Below are 18,412 nucleotides of genomic sequence, written 5' to 3' on the forward strand. Positions count from 1 at the left end.
ATCACCTGTGCAGAAAGCCTTCACAAACTGCATTAGATCAATTGGCTACTGTATCTGCAGATGTAGCCCAAGAGCAATTTACTGAACACACACACACACACACACACACACACACACACACACACACACACGACCTTCTGTGAGACGGGCTGGCAAGCTAAATCCTGTAAGAAAAAAACCTGGCAAATGTACCCGTCTGTTTTATAGTTTTAAATTTTCTGTACATTGATATTCAGTTGTATTTGAGAAGTCTCTTTTCTAATATTATTTAAATTTAACACAGAATTGTTCTCTCAGGAGAAAATAATTTGCTGTAGTAAGATACTACTGAATTCCAAATACATGGGCAGTCTGGTTCAGAGATATCACATCAAAGTAATGCTAATATTTATGGGTTTCTGCACACAACTTGCTATTTATTGAATGAATGTTCTGAAGGTTAAATCTTCAAGCCCACATTGAGTTAGCATTAAAAATAAAAACAGATGTTAAGATTTATATGTAAATATTATAAAACAAAACCAAGGTTTTTATGTAAACAGATTTAAATAAAAACAATTCTTTTGCAATGGGGAAAAATCCTGCAGGCACAATGTAGACTAATTCCTCTGAGGAAGAATAATCTATACAACATAGTACTTCACTGCAGCCCAATGTGCAATTCCTAGAAAGAGAGCCAACAAAACACAAAATGAATCAGAAAAGGAAACAATTAAACCTGTCTCTGATAAGAACATGGACTAAAAGCAAGCTGTCATATTTTTCTTTAAAATTTAAGAGAAAAAATTTGCCACACCCTCTGCAGTAAGAAAAGCACCAACCCTGTCCTTTATGCTTCTGCTATAAAGCACCCTTTCTTTCTTTTATGCTTCGGCTTATCCACCCACCTAGCCCTTCACCTCCTACCAGTACCCAATGCTAAAGTACAGTCAGGTACACCTCCAGGCAGTGAGTAAAATGAGAGGGCTATTTTCCTCTCTTTAGAGAATACTTCTGAAGACAGGGAATGTGCAACACACAAAGAGCTTTTTACCTGAGAAACAGGTGTTGTAATGAGAGACTCTGCTTACTGCTGAAAACGCATCTTGTTAACACACATGTGCATGCAAACACCCCCCCCCCCATCCAACAAGTTCCTCGATTCCCTCCGGCAAAGTCTCCTACTTTCCAAGCAACATCATGCTCCTAATCTGAATTATGCTGCTCCTTATGCAACTAGAAATTAATGTAGTAATGCTATTATTTTTAACACATATTCTGTGTTTACAATATACAATTGTTAATTTACATGAATTGCTCATGAATTGTTTTATTAAAAAACTCACCCTTTCCCACAAAACTTACCCTGAAATATAAAATTTGTTCTTGCAAATTCAAATAAACACTAGTTTACTAAATATAACTCATATAATATTTGTAGAGATTCATCTTCAAGAACTATTTTTCCAATTTAATGAATATAAACTAATTTGGAATTTTAAAAATGCAACTTTAAAGACAAATGAAAAGCATTCACTTTTTAAATAAAAAAATATGAATAAAGATAATTTTTTGCTGAAGATATATTTCCTAAAGAAATATATGTGTACTAAACACAAAAATTAGTAACAGGACTCAAGAATTATTTTAACTATAATGCCAGTCTATAATTATATCTATGTAAGATAAATGACAGCTAACTAAAACCAGTATCTGCAGTGGCTCCTTGTTCCTTTTTATAAATCATGCTGGTACCTATGACACAAAGAAAGACCTCAAGCTGGGCAAAAAGACAGTCATCTCTTAACTGCTGCTCCGGGAGTGAAATGCAAGCTACTAACACCATATGTCAGACCTACTGGAATACACATCAACCCCAATAAAAGATCAAAACAATTCTTTCTCTCCTCTCTATTCCCCAGTTTGGCTGGCATATAAGTAAAGATGACATCATCTTGTTCTATCAATCATCTTACAGTATTTGCTATTCCAAAAACCAGTATGGTGAACCTATCAAGGGAAACTTCCTGGGGTAACAATACCAGAAGAAAGCAAGAGGCCAAACTATACTCAACATGCAGACCCTAAAAGCAGTCTGATTACACTCCCCATTGTCTCTTCACATTCAATAACTAATCTTTTAACTAATTACTGATATAAACTGGGTCAGTAATTTGTTAAATAACCAAAATGAATTACTAGACAAATCAATTCTTTTTCATGGGCATCACGTTTAGAATTTATCATGATCTCACCTCGCCATCAAGTGAAGTCAGTGTAGTGATGAGGGAGTCCTGATTCACAGCCTAGAATCATTATTACAGGCTACGTAATGAAGAACACACTTTCCTGCACATGGAATACCAGTATGCTAAGCCATACAAACAAAATCTTTAGCTGTAAAAGGGACATGTGACTACTGCGAGATAAAGCAAAATTTCCAATAATTACAAAACAGTTTTTATAAATACATAAATGATCTGGCTACTAAAATTTGTTATCTGAACAAATAATTTACAAGCCAACTATAAACTGGAATATTAAAAATTATGCTGCATAGAAAAGCAAAGATAAGGTTCTAATAGTTAATAATTTACCCATTCTCCGCCACCCCATCTGCACAGTGAAACAGTACACGCACAACTCAGGAATGCCAAATGCCAAAAGAGAGTAACAAAAGTAAAATTGTCATTTTACAAAATAAAATGGTCATTTATGCCTTTTATTTAAGTAGTTGGTTTTTGAAATATAAACTGTTAAACACATTGATTTTTGTATAAAATCCTATTGAAGTAGTTTAATCCTGAAAAATAAATTGATAATGCTACAGTAATGATCACACCATTACAGTGACAGCATGCCAGCTTCTGTAAAGTAACCACAGTGTCCCACCCTTTCTTTCCCTTGCTTCAGAGAAATAAATCTGTAGCTATCTAACAGTTAACTCTAATTACTGTTGCCCCTTAGTAATTTCTGACTTCAAGAAGCTTGTCCTATCTACTCCTCATCATTCCTAAAGAAAAAGAATATCAAAGCTTTCCTTCTATTCTTTATAAGAAACCAACCAGTCTGGCATACTGTGATGTATTCACTGACTGCTTGCATGCTATCAAAAACCTTTGTCAAAACCACTTGAAGTCCATATGTACTATGAAATATGATATATCCTTAGGGAGTGATTGAGAAAGAAAGAGCAAGGAGAGAGAGGAAAGCTGTTATCATCAGCGATGGTGATGTAAGCTTCTATAATTAGAATCAGTGAAACTGAAGGAACAATAAAAGGCACCACCAAGCTTCTACTTTGCCCTACCCAAAGTAGCTGTACCAGGCCTTTTTTAAAACATAGAAAGGAACATATTTTGCACATAGAAGTCAGACAGATATATTATTATCGACATAGTTTTAAGATAGTGTTTCTTTTCAAAAACAAAATCTAATAGTTTAAAAATCCACAAACAAGAAAATAAAACCTCATTTTAAAAATAAACTGTCAAGAATATTTTATCTGAACTGGATCACACTATTACCTCTCATTTAAACACATCATTTTCTAGTACTGAGAAAACTGAATACAGAACATAGTTTTTAATGAACAGAGAACAGATGAATCTGAAAAGCAGTAATGTTAATTTGTTTGCCATTTAAGGAGCTGTTATACTCGTCTACCTGGAATGCTGTCAAAAATTATCTGTAGACTGCTGACATACATTAAGACCTGAGTTAAACAATTATTGAAGGAGTTTTTTTTTTTTTGGCAATTGCTGTGCACACAGTCTCAAATATGATAATCTCTCTCATTCTGGGTCCCTGGGCACATCCACATGAGTTAGTTTCATCCACAGGGAACCACAAACTGCCCCAGAAGAAACAATTTACCTGGCTGTCTTCCTCCTAACACTAAAGTCATGTATACTAAATAATAAAAACAATTAAAAATATAACTACTGTGCTAGTAATATTAATGTAGAAAGTTATCTTCATACGTTTAACCCAGTAATTTAATTTCTATGTATTAATCCTAAGGAAATAACCAGTCATTTATTAATTTATACATAAAAGTTGTTTGTTAACAGAAGAAAAACTAGAAGAGGCAAACATATAGCATAGTATGAAGTATTTTGAAAATATTTTAATTGACAAAAAATTTAAAAGGCAGGATATATGAGCTGTTAGCATCATCAAATATAAAGGTTTGTGTTAATAAACATTCCTCTGAAAGACACTTTTTCGGCACTACCTCTGGCTCTGAGGACCTTGCCTTACTTTCCTTACTATTCTTTTATATATTACATTTCTGTAAGACGCATATATTTCACCAAAAACTTTTACAACTCTCAAACTGATATTTCTCCCACTTAATATCAATGGCACTGATTTGTGAGCTTACAGCCCCGGAGCTTGTTATAAGAATCTATCAAGATCAAGAACTATGTTACAGAGTGAACCAGATTCTACTAGGAGATATAGATAGTAGTGAATGAGAGATGGATAGATAAACAGACAAACGGATGGCCAGACAGACAGACAGGGAGGGAGGAGGAGGGGGAGGGAAGGAGAATATCCTTGAAAGTTTTTAAGATAGAAAGCACCAGGAAAATCACAACACCTGCATAACAATGGAGAAGGTAAAAAATGTAAAAGTCTTTAATAAAATACCTTCTCTATTGAGGGACTTGAGATCCAGTTAAGACCACACTGGCATACCACAATGAGACTATCTAGTAAAAGAAACTTCATTTCATAACTAAAGTACCCAAGCACCAATTTTTCTTAACTAAAGTACCCAAGCACCAACTAATTTTTAAACTTCTAAACCAACGTCCAGATCTATAATTGACTCAGTCACATTTCTATAAAAATAGCTTAGCAATAATAATATTTGGTAGAGATTCATTTCCAGTCAAAGGTACATTAAGTGTTTACTTTGGTAAAAATTAAGATGTTTTATGTATATTGGTTCAGGCTTACTCTTGGAATTCAACTCAGAGTAATATCAGTATTAAAAATTGAACAACACCTATGAAAATGTTTACTATCATACTTTATTTAAAACAAAGCAACTGGACTGAGGAGCTGGCTCAATGGGAAAGGTATTTGCTATACAAGCATGAGGTACTGAGCTTTTATTCTCAGATGCAGTACTGTACATATCTAATTCCAGTACTCCTACATTGAGATGGAAGGGATGGACAAGAAGTTTCAGAAGCTTGATGAGGACAAGCTATCCTGGTATATGCAAAAGTGAACAAGAGTGTGTCTGAGAGGACTGGCAATGGAGATTGTCTTCGGAACCACAGAGATATTGCCTACACACAAATATTTAAATATAAAAATAAAACAGCAAAGCAATCAATCTTATGTAAAAAATAAAATAGAGCTCAGGATTGAACTTAACAACTTGCACATACCAGGCAAGTTCTTGTAAGTTGGTAATTCAGTTTTCTCAGTGGAACAGAACTGTATGGGCACCTGTATCAGGCATATGTGATGTACTATGGACCAACAAAGGGAAGTATAATCCATGAAGAAATGTCAGAGGTTTCCCCAGGGAGAATGTGGATGAATGGGGTTTGCGAACAAAGTAAGACTTTGTCAGGACATGGCACAACACTACTATGAACAAAAAGAATGAAAAGCAAATGAAGTCTAGAGTTAGACTCAAAAGCTCAGCATTAATATTAGGAAAAGAGGTCAGTAATAGCCTCCCAGAGAAAAAGAGCAGGCTGAAGAAAGGAGAGACAGTTGGGCCAGAAAGCTGTAAAGGTTGATTGCTGTCACATAAGAAAGGGACTTCAATCTAAACTGTAAGACATTTAGGTTAGGTTAAACAACTGGCCTTGCTAACTATTATAAGAAAAGAGGTGGATATTTTTTTTTTTGGTTGTTGTTTGTTTTGTTTTGTTTTTTGTTTTTTTGTAAGACACAGTCTCACTCTGTAGACCAAGATGTCCTGGAGTTTGTGGTGATTCTTCCTGGTTCTGTCTTCTGAATGCTGGGATTAAAAGGATGCACAACCAAGTTCAGCCAAGGTTTATTTCTGTGCTTTCAACTACAAGGGCAAATGCAATCTGAAAACGTTGAATTGACAATTCTAGTAATATACAATCTACAAGTTTTAAATAGGGCATCCTTCTGAGTAGCATTATGTAGATCCGGTTGTCTTGCTCCTTCTAACCTGGGACTAGATTCATCTCTGTTTGGAAACTTACTCTGTGTACTATCTACCAAGAGCTCAAGTTCAAGATGTTCTATAAAACAGTTTTTGCGTGTGTGTATGTGTGTGTTAATTTTATGTGTATGAGTATTTTGCCTGGATATACACATGTGTACTATGTGCATGCCCGGTATCCTTGAAAGGCATCAGATGCTCTTGAACTGGAGTTATGAACAGTTGTGAGCCTCCATGTGGGTGCTGGGAGCTGAACCTGGGCCCTCTAAAAGAGCAGCTGGTATTCTTAGCCACTAAGCAATCTCTCTAACCTGTTAAGTTTGCGCTCCTGGATATAGCTGATTGAATTTAGGTCATCAGACTTGGTGCCAAGCATCTTTACCTGCTGAGCCACGTCATCACGCTCAAATTCAAGAAATTCCTACTCTGAGGTTGCTAATACCTTTAGAAATGAGTCTTTTACCTGTGAAATAGGAAAAGGTAAAGAACATTTTGTACTATTTTGCTGGCACATATCAAACTAAAAAAAGGCACAGTATATTCAGGTTAAGATGAAGAAGGCAATAAACTTGAAGAAGAAAGACATGCATCCAAATGATGGCAATTTGGTATATAGAAGCAATAGGCCTAAATCAAGACCTCTGAAATGAATGACACCAAGCCATTCATTGCAAGTAAGGGATGGCTATGAACATTTAGGATTCAGTTTGGACCAAAAAATTAAAAAATGACGGTAAGGCCTGGAGTCTACAAATAAAGAAGCTCCTGCCATATTCTACTTAGCAGGAGGAGGTGTGCTTATCAAGCTAGCCTGAACTCATACTTTCATTCTCATTTATTAGCTCACTTGACTTTATTTACTTTAACATATTTATGAAAGTGACTTCAATTGCTGAATGTTTTACAGAATACCAGACACTAGGCAAAGTCCCTTAATAAACCTAAAAGTTATCAACCTAACATACCAATATCCCCAGAACTATAACACTACCAACAAAACCCACAAATCAAAAACGCTCAGACCAAAATAAAGTTCACACAATGACCAAAGACACACAAAGCTAAGTAACCTTACCTAAGAACAGGTGCTGTTCTTATGACAGGCAAATTACTCTGAGGATACAGAGAGGCAAGAGCAATGTAATGCAGAGAGTAAGCATACACATTTGACAGGATGTTCTAAAAGCACAGATGCATGCTCCATCTTTCCAAAAAGAAAATGATACAGAATTGAGTCCTGAGAATGAATAGGTTTCTGGTAAAACAAATAATAAAGGGAGATTTAAAACAAAATGTAGAATACAAGAGATTTATATAAAAACATGGCCTGTTTAAGGACCAACAATGTGGCATGGTCAAAAAATAGGAGATACACAGAAAAACAATGTACAAAACTGGAAATGTGAAAACCTGTGCTAGTCAATCTGGCAGCTGCCATTTATCTATTTAGTTACTTAAGTTGATTCCAAACTAAATAAAGTTAAAACTTTAAGACACTGAGTTACATTAGCCACATTTTAAGTGCTTAGAGAGCATATGTAGTGGCTGTTACCCATCTGGGCAGTACCAACATAAGGCACCTGTACCATCATAGCAAGTTCCACTCCACAGGCTGGTCTAGACTCTGGATGTCCTCATGTTCTGGAGCACTGCAACTTCTCTGACAGATTGTGGTAAACACCACCACCAAAATTAATTACTTAATTAATTAAAAACAAGGATATTGTTAGAGCTCCATCTAAAACTTAAAAAAAGCAAAATGAATGAAGCAGCTGGTATAAGAGAATATGAAGAACAAGGCTACCAAAAAGAGAACCAGTTTTGTTTTTTTCGAGACAGGGTTTCTCTGTGTAGCCCTGACTGTCCTGGAACTCAGAAATCCGCCTGCCTCTGCCTCCCAAGTGCTGGGATTAAGGGTATGCACCACCACTGTGTGGCAAGAGAACCAGTTTTGAGCAGATTTTAAAATCAAATACAAAAATGACTAAGTACATTTGTTTTGATAAAGAAATTACATAATACTTCTCATCCCCAATCTAGATGAAAACAGTTTGTGCAGTGGGCTTGAGTGATGCTGTAACAGTCCTATGAGGAAAATTAAGGCAAGGGTAGTGGCACATGGATGAGGCAAGAGCATCATGAGTTCAAAAATAACCCAAGTTATTATTTTAAGACTTCTCACAACAAAATAGTAGTGAGCACTTAGAGAAATGACACAGAGAAACTGAAACACACATTTTAAATAACTGATGTGAAAAAACCCTACAGGTAGCAAGAATTAGGCACCAGGTGTGTACTTATATCTCAAGTACTCCGACAGAAACCCAGTGAACAGGCAGGTAAGTAAAGTCAACTGTTTTAGTGGCAAACCAACTAAAGGAGGAAGGACTGTAGGCAGCCAGCTCATCCAGAGATGCTGGAGTCTCTATATATGGCTTAATTACAGGTTTCTCTCTCTCTCTCTCTCTCTCTCTCTCTCTCTCTCTCTCTCTCTGTATGTGTATATGTGTGTGTGTATGTGTATATATATATATATATATATATATATATATATATATATATATATATATAAAACAAATATCTTTGTGCTATTTCTAAATACTAAATATATCTTTCTCAAAGGTCCATGGTCCAAGAAGATTTTATACTGTGGCTATAAAGTATGAAAAAGTTTTAGTTATTCCTACAGCAACAAAACTACTTAAGATCTTAAAACCACAATGTACATAAGTATTAGAGTTTCTGAATAAGGCTGATAAAATCTGACTCCATCAAATGCTGAGAAGGAGGAGGAACAAGTTACTTTTTCTTTTAGACCAAAGGAAAGAATACAACAAAGAATGAAGAGACTGTGCAGGCACCCTAGAGAACAGGTTCTTTGTTTTGTTTTGTTTTAAATACTGTAGCATTTAATGTATGATCTAGTTACCTCTCCTGGATATTAACTTAAGAAAGCTGAAAATAAACTGTCTCAAAAAAGATGTATATACAAACATTCATAACTGTGCCACACTGAAATAATTAAATACTTAACCAGCAGGCAGAAAATTAAACAAACTAAGCCATACTGAAACAATGGAGTATTGCTCAGCAAAAAGTGAAGAGATAATGAAATACACAATATGGATATATCTCACAATCACTGAAACAAGTAGAGGATGACAGGCAAAAAGAATAATGTAACATATTAAGCCACATAAAGTTTCAGAGAATAAAACTAATTAACATTAAGAGAAAGCACTGTGGCTGTCTAAGGACAGGAATTTAGGGAAGGATGGATTACAAAAAGAGACAAAGCATTTGGGAGTGATAAAAATGTTTATCTTGATCATGCTGATTGCTACAAAGGCCTATATATAATATCAAACTGCAACTATGAGTTATGTACTATTTATAACCAATAAAGTTTAACAGACACATAAACAGTTACAAAGACTGAGGTCTTAAAGATATCACTACTAGAGTGAGGCCTGGAGGCACAGGCCATACTTCAGAACTGTCTGGAAGGCTGAGACTTCAAGTTTCAACCCTGACCTGGCTAAGGACTGAGTCTGGGCACAGCCTGGGCAGCCGCTGCGACTCTGTCTCAAAAGTCAGACGAAGGCTGGGTACGTAGCTTCGTCAAGAGATGGGAGAAGGTGTGAGGCCAAGCTTCAGCACTACGTTCTTTTTACATTATTTTCACACTGAGGTTATGCCTGACATTGGGAGGAATGAATATGATCAAAGTACAGTTATGCATACATTAAAACATTACAATAAACTATTTTGTATAGTTAATAATAAAATACTCCAAGTGAATAGCCATCTTTTTCAGCCATTCTGTCTTTTAGTGGGTGAACCTACGCACACACAAAGTGCTAAGTATTAAAGTCAGGACCTTAGTGAATATTAGGCAAGCACTTTTACCTTTGAGCTATATTCCCAGCTCTTCTGCAGTTATTCTAAGTTAGTTTTAAGAAAAACTTAAAATCTATTCAAAATCTTTAATTCTTACAAAATTATGATGTACAGGTTATGCAGTAAATAGTAAGTGTGACAAAGAAAACAACAATGGCAAAATATTCTGCACATCTTTAAGAACTGCATACCTTTAGCACTCTAGCAAGAAAAATTTGATGGCTGTAAATGGAAGAAAAGAAAGTTTCAAGGATGCAGGTGGATGGATCTCTGTGAGTTCAAGACTAGTCTAGTAAATACAAAGTTCCAGACCAGCCAGAGCTACACAGCAAACAAAAACTCAAATAAAAGCATTTCTCATTTTCTTCTATGAATTGCTGACAATAAGACAAAGAAAATGAAGGACTTTATAGTAGTTATAGCATCAATCCTCTGTAAATGCTTTCACAGAAACTAGAACGTCATTTTTCTTGTTTAAAAAACTTGCAGTCTTATAAATTTATTCAAATGAGTTTTTTCAAAGAAGCATCCAAACTTTACAATTAAATTTTGGTAACTTTCTGTACAGGTACATATTGTAAGTTGAACATATTTCCCTTCTGTTCATTCCCCCTACAGCCCCCTTTCTTACCTTTCTCCCTTCCATGTCTTTGTTCCCCTACGTAATTTCACTTCTATTTTAATCACATATTATATACATACATACACGCATGCATATATCTATATATCCAAACATATAATTTTATGTATATTTATATAAAATCTAGCAATCACAAGAGAAAACATGTTTGTCTGTGACTTGCTTCAATTCACTTAATACGATTTTCCAGTTGTACCAATTTTCCTGCTAACAATATAACTTCATTCTCACGCATGCATGTGTGTATGTGTGTGTATGCGAACATGAATACATGTGTATGTAGTATATGTTATGTATATGTTTTAGTTAGAAGATATTGTTCTTAGGTGTTGTCTATCTTTTTTGACAATCTTTAACTGGCCCAGAACTTGTTAAGTAGGGTAGATTGGCTGACCAGGGAGCCTTGGAGAGCAGTCTCTGCCTGTCTCACTGCTGGGGTTATAAGCTTGGGACTTCCATTACTAGCTATTTAAAATGTGGTTTCTAAGAATGGAGCTCAGGCTGTCATGCTTGCAAGGCAAGCACTCTATCATGGAGCCATCTGCCCAGCTCTCATTCCACTGTGCACAAATACCACACTTCCCTTACCCATTTCTCTGCTGTTAAATACTAAGTGGCTCCATACCTATTTTTACTAGTGCTGCAATAAGCACTAGTGTGCAAGTGCCTCGTTTCTGTGATATGCTGACTTGGAGTTCTTCAGTTCAATACCCAGGAGTAATACAGCTCAAACAACAGACCTACTTTTGAGTTTTGAGAAACTGCCATATCAATTTCTTTAAAAGTTGGACTAGTTTACATTCTTATGAAGACTGTCAGTATAGCATTTTCTAAATTGCCTGAAATATATCCTTTCTAAGAAAATAATATTAATTCAAGATATTACACACATAAATATTCTGGTAAAAATCCTTCTCTAACTAATCTAGTCTCACTGCTAAATCATCAGTTTTGTCTCAGTTGATCAATTAAGTTCCCCTCATGATTTACCAAATTCCTGACAGTATCTAGTAGGAAAACTACCTAACTCAAGCAGCCAAATATATGCAAAAATGCACTTAAAGAGTTATCACCCAACAAAATCCTAAGTACTAACTGCTTGGTTTAATCTATTCAGGAAACCAAAATGTCTAAAGTAAGATGACTTTCTTCAGAACACAGGAAGACTAAAAGCAAATGACTCATATATATAAACCATAGACAGACCTCAAGAGGAAATACAAACTCTCTGTGTCTTATGACATGACACCAAAAAACAAACAAAAATTTGGAGAAAGAACATATTAAAGTTGAAACTAAAATATAGAAGCAACATACATAATGTAGGTGCCCCCACATGCGTACACACAGACATTATAAGTACTCTTTAACTCATCATACAAAGAGCCAAATGGTATAAACATCCTTTTATTTGGCAATGAAACATCTTGTAATTTTTTTTTCTAGAGTAATTAATATAATGAGACACATATCCACAAAGGTATTTTATAGAAAATCATTTTTAAAAACAAAAACCTATAAATAAGTTTAATAACCAAGTATCAGGAAGCTCAATGAACAAATGATGACACATTGTTATGAGTATTAAATGTGCTAGGCATGGTAGTTATGTGTTTATAGTTCTAGCTACTGGGGAGGCTGAGCTGGGAACATCTCTTAAGCCTGGCAGCTTGGGACAAACCTGGGTAACATGGTGAGAAGTTATCTAAAACAAAACAAAGTTATAAAAAAGTTTAAAATTTTATTTTTTAAAGACACACACACACACACACACACACACACACACACACACACGCACGTCTGTGTACCACATGTGTGTGTGGTGTCCTGGGAGGCCAGAAGAGGATATCAGAACCCCTTGAACTGGAATTATAGATGATTGTAAAGCTGAGAATCTAAGTCTGGTCCTCTGCAAGAGCAAACAGTGCTCATAAGCATTCAACTATCTTTCCAGCCCCTAAAAATTTAAGTTTAAAATGTCAGAACATAAGGACATCCAGCACAAGAAGGTCTATAAGATTCTAAACAGGGCTGACCAGAAAATATCTTTATCATGGCATTTTATACTCAATTGTCCAAAGAATAAGGAACAGAATTCTACAAACTGCAACAGAACAGTACCATATCACCTAAAGGGTATCTTATTAGGACTATGCAGGCTTCTCAGCAGAATTCTTATGGCATAGCATATTTCAAGTATTGTAAGAGAATAGCTGCCAAGTGAGAATGTTAGTCCCAGAGAAATTAAGGAAAAGTCCAAGACAGGCAAAAGAAGTCATTAGCCCAAAAGCTCGGAATACCCAAGATACAATTCATAGACCACATGAAGCTCAAGAAGAAGGAAGACCAAAGTGTGGGTGCTTCGGTCCTTCTTAGAAGAAGGAACAAAATATTCATGGGAGCAAATACGGAGACAAAGTGTGGAGCAGAGACTGAAGGAAAGGCCATCCAGAGACTGCCCCACCTGGGGATCCATCCCACATACAGTCACCAAACCCAGACACTATTGTGAATGCCAAGAAGTGCATGCTGACAGAAGCCTGATATAGCTGTCTCCCGAGAGGCTCTGCCAGAGCCTGACAAATACAGAGGCGGATACTTGCAGCCAACCATTGGACTGAGCACGAGGTCCCCAATGGAGGAGTTAGACAAAGGACTGAAGGAGATGAAGGGGTTTGCAACCCCATAGGAAGAATAACAATATCAACCAACCAGATTCCATACAGCTCCAAGGGACTAAACCACCAACCAAAGAGTACACAGGCTCCAGATGTATACATAGCAGAGGATGGCCTTGTCAGGCATCAATGGGAAAAGAGGCCCTTGGTCCTGTGAAGGCTCAATGTCCCAGTGTAGGGGAATGCTAGGACAGGGAGGTGGGAGTAGGTAGGTGGGTAGGGAGAGGGGGATGGGATAGGGGACTGGGGGGTGTGAGTGGGGAGGGAGAACCTGGAAAGGGGATTACATTTGAAATGTAAATAAAGAAAATATCCAATTAAAAATGTTTTGTTTGTTTTTGTTTGTTTGTTTTTTAAAGAAGTCATTACAAGACAAGCCTCAGAAAAAATACTTAGGGAAACCTTCAGTAGTGAAAGACAGATCACCACCACTAGGGAAAACGTACAGTGTAAAATTCAGAAATGACAAAATGAAAAAGAGAAAATAATCCAACATCACCATTCAGTAAAGCATACAGATCAATAATAGAAAAAGAAAATGACAAAAAACAACCAAAATGATGACTCGCTGAGCAAATTCTGATGCAGAGTGCCAGGTCAGCATATAGTTGGCTCTGGCTCCAAGAACCTCAGCCTTAAATAAACAATGAGAAGAAAATTAACAAAAGATAGGAATATGCCTTCATCAATAGTAATCTTGTATATAAATACATTCTCCAATTAAAAGACACATTGCTACATGGATTTTTTAAAGGCCCAACAAGATGGGGTCTTTATCAGTAATGACACACAGAGAACACAGTGACAGGCTAGACAAGGCAGCCCATGCAAACAGGACCAAAAGCAGGCAGATATCGAGACGTTTGTACCTGAAAATAGACTAAGAAGAACTTAGAAATTAATACAACTGTAAAGAGCTAAATGGAGACTTAGCCAGCACCAGAGCACTTGAAATTAAAAGGAAAAACATCTCTTAAAAAAATAAAAACAGCAATAGAACTAGTAGGATACAACAAAAATAGTACTAAGAATTTAATTTCAATCATTACATACAGCAAAGAACAGAATAGCAAATAATGTAATAATGTACCAATGACATAAACAAAACCCAACTCAAAACAAAGTGAATGAAACAGCAAAGACTGGATGTAATACAAGAGATTAATGAAATAAACAAGAAGGAGGCAGGTAAGAATATGGGTCTGAGTATGCCTGTGGAGGGTAGCTACAGAACAACCTTGCATTGTTGGTCCTTGCCTTCTACCTTGTCTGTGGCAGGTAGATGTTCTACCTTGTTTGTAGCTATATTCTCAACGCTAGATGGTTAGTGGGTTTCTGGGAATTTTCCAATCTCTAGTTCTCATTTTACTGCAGAAGTACTAAGAGTAAAAAAGATATACTACCACATGAGTTTACAAGGGGCTTCCAGGGAATTAAATTCAGGTCCTCAAGCTTGTTCACTTGTTTGCTTTTTTTCTTCAAATATAAAAATCAACAAAATTTTTCTTAAGTGAAGAAGAATAGAAAATTTAAGCAAACTACACACACACACACACACACACACACACACACACACACACACCCGAAAGAGATGGGGGGGGGGCCTGCCTTAAAACTCAGTAAACAGGGGCAAGGGAGGTAGCTCGGTGGGGATAACTTTAGCTCATTACTGAAAATTCAATTATAAAAGAGAAATTAGAAACCAGGTTTTGTGGTGCACAACTTTAACTCCAGGACCACAATCTCTGTGACTTTGAGACTATCCTGATAGATACAGTAATCCTCACAGCGGCAAGTACTCATATTCCTAGCACTGGGAAGGTAGAGACAGGATAATCTCTAAATTTTACTCATCAGCCAGGCTCACTTACTTGGTGAGTTGCAAATCAGTGAGAGATCCTGTCTCCAAAAAAGACAGTTAACAGTGTCTGAGGACCAGCATCTGAGTTTGTCCTCTGCTGTTTTCCACATGGGTACCTTCAAACACATGCATGCATACAGATACACATGTGCATGTCTGCACATTCACACACAAATAAGAAAGCAGACAAAATACATCACATCAGAACAAACTACAAAACATCCTATAGTCTTCTCTATAAACTTGGTAAACTTTAACACTGCTTCATGATAAAAGCCTGATTAATTATAGATACAGAGATCAGAGACCAAGTTAACAAAGGACAGAGAAGATAGAAGCGCACCAACATACTGAAAGGAAAAATGCTCAAAGTGTTTCTCTCAGGTATGGTGATGTTCACTTGTGCTGCTTATTCAATACAGAGTTTCTGGAAACTTTAGTCAAGGAAATTAAAATGTAATAATAAAAGTATTACAAATAGGAAGGCAAACTACCCCTGCTTACAGATATGATTCTCTGCATAGAAAAGCCTTTTAAAAAACTAGCAATGTTTCAGAAGTAAATGTGATGGACTTACCTTAAAAAAAAGAGAGAGAGAGAGAGAGAGAGAGAGAGAGAGAGAGAGAGAAAGAAGAAGAAGAAGAAGAAGAAGAAGAAGAAGAAGAAGAAGAAGAAGAAGAAGAAGAAGAAGAGCCTAAAAACCCCAGCAAAAGATTATTAGAACTGAAAAATAAAATTTGGTAAATTTGCAAAATTAAAAAGGTCATTAGGCAGATGTTGGAGATAGAGGTCACTTGGTAAAGTGCTTGCCCTGCAAATATCAGAGCCTGAGTTTAGTCCCTAGCACACATACTAAAAAATAAAAGTACCAGAAATGGTGTGGGTGCTATAACATAGTGATTGGGAAGCAAAAAGAGGCCATGGCTAGTCAGTGAGAAGAGATTCCAAAGACAATAAAATAAAACAAATGCCAAGTGGATCGATTGTCTAAAGGAATGAACCTGAGGTGCTTCTGCGGCCTTCCTGTATACATGCACCTGTACACACATTTACAAAAATCAGTAGTTAAAAAAAAATGCAGTATATACAGGTCTCACTGAGTAGCCCTGTTGGCAGGCCCAAAACTTGCTACATGGACAAGGCTGGCCTTGAACTCATAGAAATCTGTCCTCCTCTGCCTTCTGAATACTAGACTTAAGGGTGTGTGCTACAATGTCAGGACTCAGTACTGTTTTTAAATATAAAAAAATACTGAAAAATATATCATGAAAGCAATACAATACTTAAGAGGTATAAATCAAACAAAGAATACCCCAACTCCAACCATTAAAAAAGAAATACAGACAGGGAAGTAGGCTCAGATATTTTGATCTTCCTGATAAGCCCTTAGAAATAGTGATCACATCATGGAACTTTGTTTATTGCCTTGCTTGTTCCTTGACTATTTGCATCTATTGTATTGCTAATTCCTCAACCTAGAACTGACCTTAACACTTGCATGTAATTAAAATGGTATAAAAGCAAAAAGGAGAAGGGGGGATGGGAGAGGGGGATTTCTGGGGGAGGAATGGGGAAAGGAGATAACATCTGTGAATAAATAAGATATCCAATAAAAAAAATTGAAAAAAAAAAAAAAAAGAAATACAAAAACTTCACAAAAACAAGCCTAGAATTGAATTTAACAAAAAAACCACAGGCCTTTAAATGAATTTTTTCTATGTTCATATATTAAGAATTAATGTTGCTAATGTTTAGGGGCTGGAGAGGTGGCACAGTGGTTTGTTTGAGAGTGTGTACTGTCCTTATAGAGCCCCACAGTTCAGTCCTCAGGACTCACAAGGGTAGTAAGTAGCTCATAACTTCTTGTAACTCTAGCTCCAGGGCATCCAACACCACTTTTCAGCCTCTATGGGCACAGAAACCCACATACAAATATTGTTAAAGTCCACAGTATCCAAAGCAACTTGCAGGTTTGATGTAACCCCTTTCAAAACAGGATACTCTTAACAAGACAAGGGGACCCCCCCCCAACAAATATGGAAGCAGAAACAAATAAACAAAATGAATATAGAACAAAACTGTAGGCATCACAGTACCAACTTCAAACACAGCACTAAGCAAGAGTAAACCAAAAATGCTGGTACTAGCATAAGTATAGAAGAATAATGGCTCCCTGAAAAAAAATCCACACATTTATAGTAAACATCCCAACAAGATGCTGAAACTACTAGAGATAACAGTCCTTTAATAAACATTGCCAGGATATGCATATGTATCTCTTACCTTGCACAAGAGATCAAAGACCTATATTTCCCAAACTACTAAAAAAATTTCAAAAAACACAGAAGACACACTTCAATGCTGAATATAGGTAGTATTTGAATATAAGCCTAAAAACAACAATAGAATCAGAAATGACAAACATGACTAAAAACTTTTATATAACAAAGAAAACCAAAAAGTGAAAAGAATACCAAAAATTCTACCTATTCATCTGACATAAGATTAACATCTATAATATTTAAGAAACTCAGAAACAATATGAAAAGCTCCACATAATCCCATAGAGGAAAAAATGGCTGAATGATCAGAATACTTCTCAAAAGGCAGCAATACAATAACCAGTAAATATAATCTTAAGACATCTAGCACAATTACTCAATAAATCAAAATTGTAATAAGGTATCATAGCCACCTAGGAAGTCCACTGTAAAATACAGACAAACCAAAACCACAAAATGCTGACAAGGATATACAGGGAAGACACTCTCATCCTCTATAGACGAGTTGTAATTAGAAGAACCATTATGAAAGACAGTATGAAAACGCCTCAAAAAGCTGAGACTAGTTGGGTGTGGTGATGCCTCTGCCCCTCCGTCCTCCCTCTCACCTTACCCCCTTTCCTCTCCCCGCCCCGTGTGTTTGTGTGTGTGTGTGTGTGTGTGTGTGTGTGTGTGTGTGTGTAGAGAGAGAGAGGGGGGTGGGAGGGAGAGGGAGAGACACAGAAAGACAAACAATATATTCTTTCATGGAGAAGCCAAGAAAAAGCCAATTTGGGGCAGTGGTGACGATTCAGTAGGCAGAGAACACATAGATTCTGAGTTAGATTCCCCACCACTATAAAGGTAATAATGGTACAGGTAGGTACATACATACATACATACATACATACATACATACATACA

At 36.4% G+C, this 18,412-nt stretch overlaps 1 protein-coding gene across 7 annotated transcripts in view; it reads right to left on the reverse strand.

Annotated features, from left to right (window-relative positions):
• Rapgef6 (Rap guanine nucleotide exchange factor 6) overlaps nt 1-18,412 on the reverse strand; it is a 169,422-nt gene that overhangs the window by 103,326 nt on the left and 47,684 nt on the right. The window lies entirely within an intron of this gene.

Source organism: Arvicanthis niloticus, chromosome 6, assembly GCF_011762505.2.
Source record: "Arvicanthis niloticus isolate mArvNil1 chromosome 6, mArvNil1.pat.X, whole genome shotgun sequence".
Taxonomy (NCBI): Eukaryota; Metazoa; Chordata; class Mammalia; order Rodentia; family Muridae; genus Arvicanthis; species Arvicanthis niloticus.